The 4,247-nt window shown below is 31.7% G+C and overlaps 1 pseudogene; it reads left to right on the top strand.

Annotated features, from left to right (window-relative positions):
* The first annotated feature begins 291 nt into the window (after window positions 1-291).
* LOC149238353 (putative carboxylesterase 18) lies at window positions 292-1,851 on the top strand (annotated as a pseudogene).
* The last annotated feature ends 2,396 nt before the right edge of the window (window positions 1,852-4,247 follow it).

The following is a 4,247-nucleotide window of genomic DNA, read 5'->3' as shown; positions in this document are numbered from 1 at the left end:
ACCACATCTCTTCTCAGAGATAAACTACCATCGCCCTAGCTGGTTTATTTCCATTACTGTTTGTAAGCATATTTCAGTATTTTACATTAATGAAATGAAGTATTATTTCCACTGCATATCTGTGTTTATGGTTATCTCTGTAATTTGTTGTGTTCCTATTTAAGTCCGGATCAGTTGATCTTGGGTTTCTCTCACTACAATCGAGTGGAAAATAGGGCTATAACAACTAATACACATGGTAAATCAATAACATCAACCAATTACCATAATTTAGTCCAACAAATTTGAAACATGGTAAGCCAACAACATCAACAAGTTACCATCATTCAGGTTAGTACCTCAGACCACTGATATATTCTCACCATAATTTAGGTCAGTATTCAAACATGTGGTATATCCTCATCATAATTTGGGTCAATAATTTAGATACATGGTGAATGTTATGTATCCAAATCAAATTGACACAAAATGTAAGAAAATATAGATCGACGACTAGATAATAAGCCACTTCGAGGGGGAAACCTCCTTTTACATTACATAAATGAACAAATCTTGGATGATTCAAATGGAAAGACCTTGTTGATATATATAAGGGTTAAAATATAATGTGGATCTACATAACAATAATAATGTAAGGGCACAATAATAACAATATATGGACTAGACTAGTATTATAGAGACCTAACATGCCCTTTCCTTCAAAAAATTTACGCTAAACTAAACTACCTTTTATTCTACATGCTAATATTCATGTGCCAATTAAACTAGACTAGAGTGGTGTAGTATCTGTATCTGGGATGTCAGCAACCACTGGTAGTGAGTTTTTGTGATCAAGGTAAAGCCCGCAGAGTTCTCGTTGGGACTACGAATAGTGTTCAGAATTCTGTTGGGACTACGAATAGTGTTCAGAATTCTTAATTCTGTGAATGATTTGGCAATGAGAAAGGATGGAACCTTCAACCAGAGGATGATGAACTGGATCGAGTACAAGTCTCCCGCAAACAGCCCCCTAACCCGTAGGGTTTATACAAAGGATGTCGTCATCGATGCCCATATGGGAGTGAAGGTTGTCTCTTCGTTCCCGTCGAGGCGACGAAGGAGGATTCGTTGCGGTCTTCTACTTCCATGGCGGAGGCTTTGTTACCTTGTCTTCCGATTTTGTGTTTTACACCATTTGCTGCAGGCGATTGGCGAGGAGACGCAGAGTGTTAATGATCTCCGTGGATTATAGGCGATCTCTCGAGCACCGATTTCCCATCTTGTACAACGATTGTGTGGGGGCCATCACGTGGTTCAGCTCTGGCAACGGTAAGCCCCATTTGCCAGCCCATGCGGATTTCTCCCGTTGCTTTCTCCTGAGCGATAGCCCATGTGCAAACATAGTTCACCATGTGGGTTGCAGGGTCGCCACGACGACGACGACTGGGGGAAGAGACAATGAGGGGTGTGAGAGTAGTGGTTCATGTGTTGTTGCAGCCATTCTTTGGTGGAGAAAAGAGATTGTCGTTGGAGTTTAGCATTGTTGGGTTACCCATCGTGAAGATAGAGGAGTCTGATTGGCGTTGGAAGGCGTTTCTGCGTGTGGGCGCTGACAGGGACCATCCCGCCGCTAATGTGTTTGGCTGGAATGCCCCCGATATCTCCGCCTTGCCTCTCCCTCCTATATTGGTGGGGGGTGATCCGCTACAGGATTGGCAACTCGGATATGTTGAGCATTTGTGAAACATGAAGAAGGACATAGAGCTTCTGTTCTACAGAGAGGGCGTTCATGCTTTTCATATATTTTACAAGATCAATGTCTACTCCAAACTCATCTCTGATCTCCATTCCTTCATGACAAAATGCTCATGAATGCTATCTCTAGTTCAAGGATCAAACCTTATGGTTTAAAGTATCAAAAGGCATAGTGTGTTTATCCTACCTTATTGCATCATTCCAAAATTATGTATCTTTTATGTCAAAATGGATTTGTGTGAAGATTTGTAATCTCTCTTAATCATGTTTGAACTAATTCTTAATATAATATTAAATGCCATAGCTTGTTATGGATTTGTCAATATTGATCGCTTTGTTATGGATTTGTGTATATTATTTTATTAAATAATATTTATATTATTTTTATTTTTATTATAATTAGGGAAATTTCTATTTCAGAATTGAAAAAAAAAATATGATTTATATAATTTTATATAATAATGGTTTGTTAAATAAGTTATTTAAAGTCTTTTAATTGTGATTGAAATTTTTAAAGTGCAAACTTCTTTTAGATTTAACATTAACATATATATATATATATACTCTATGTGTGAACTTCATGCTAAGTATGGAAGAAATTAGATAGCAACACATTAATAAAATGTTTAAAACATAAGTTGTTTTTTTCATCAAATATTTTACTCAATATCACTATTGAAATATTTTATTTATAAACCACATTATCTACATTAAAATATGTTTTTATTATTAGTACAATTTTAAATAAAAGTCCCCTCATATTAAGAAGTAAAAATAATATATCCATAGAATAGAATCTCTCTTTATATAGTCATTGAATTATTTGTGTTACTAATATTTTTTAAAATGTCACTCAACTCCATAAATAAATTACAAATTTTCCTAATGTTTTGAACTAAAAATCACCTATCAATACAGTAAGAAAAAAAAAAAAAAAAAAAATATATATATATATATATATATATATATATGATGTTGAAATATTTTATTTTAAATTTATAATGGATTTTTTTCTTTTTAATATTTTTTAAATGTTATGTATTAATTTATGATATTTATATAAAATTGATGTCAAATTAAAGTGAAAATTGAAATAAGATTGAAAAATTGGTTACTTATTACTACTTTTTAATTTTTTAATGTAAATATTACTTTATTACTTTGGTCTCTCCAATACTTATTCCCTACCAAAATAGAATTATAACAATAAATTAACTTTTTAATCATAATTATGAGTTCAATATTGATTAATATAACTTGTAACATTTAGTTTGTAAGCCAGCAGCTACCATATCTAATGCAAAGAATGGGGCAACGCTGGAAGGAACAAAAGAAAATATTTAATGCAAGAATGGGCAACCAAAAAAAAAGACTTTTCTCAGCAATAGAAGACAAAGACTAATACCTTGGCTTCTCAAGATCTAGTGCAACCCCGTTACTCTAACCATTCAAATAGTGACAAAGAGATCATAAGCTTTTAACAATGAAACTTTCTCACTAAAATAAGAATCTGACCTCATCTCGAGTTAGAATTAGTAGATGTATCTAAAAAAAACCTTGAACAATTTTGGTATGTGAAACTAAAAACGCTAAAAAAAAACAACAACAAAAAACAAAAACAAAAACAAACTTTTTTTAATAATATAATAGAATTCATTTTTTTTGTTTTTAATAATATAATAAAATTCAATTATTTTTTTTGTTTTTAATAATATAATAAAATTCAATTAATTTTTTTAATAACATTTAACTTTAAATCATAACTTGAGTTCGTATTGTTGTTATAACTTTTATACCATACACTGACATATAGATAACTTTTATTGTGATCATTTCAAAATACAATTATTTTCCTACCATGATTTTCATGACATTAATGCAATGATTTAAGTTTCAGAAACTATTACTTCTCATTCTGGAAAGTATGAAAAACTATCCACAAGCCCGGTACAGACCTGGCGTTACAGAGCAAGTTGAGTAACTGTACGCGGAGATCCAACAGAAGCATCTAGGCAAAGGCAGACATTTGGTTAATTTGATATTCCACCTTAAAATACATGCAGTTGTATACACATTCTGCAAATTATTACCCAACCCCATTTCGAATAGTGTTTCCAATTTTTTTTATTTTTTTTTAAGAAGTAGAGATAGATGATTGAGATTTATTTAGAAGTTAATTAAATTTTTAAATATATTTGTATTTTTTTTTATTATAGGAAAAAATATTATGATTTAGTGGTTAAACTAGTAGTGATAATATTTATTACTGGTGGTTATTCTTGAATGCAGGTTGATTTATTATTGGATTATTTAAGCAAATTCATACCACTTTCGAGTTGGTAGTCTATAAAGAGATAGATTTTCACTCCTGCCAAATACCTCTGATATTAAAAGATATTAATCTCACTGTGAGTTAAGTGTCATCAGATTTAATTCCGTTCTGTGCTAAATGTGAGTGTCAGACACTCAGTTTTACTTTAATTTTACTCTATAAATGTCGATTTCTATTTCAG

The sequence above is a fragment of the Pinus tabuliformis genome, chromosome 8 (genome assembly GCF_031772625.1).
Source record: "Pinus tabuliformis cultivar Carrire ecotype Pingquan chromosome 8, CPIR1, whole genome shotgun sequence".
NCBI lineage: Eukaryota > Viridiplantae > Streptophyta > Pinopsida > Pinales > Pinaceae > Pinus > Pinus tabuliformis.
This window is presented reverse-complemented; position numbering and strand designations above follow the sequence as displayed.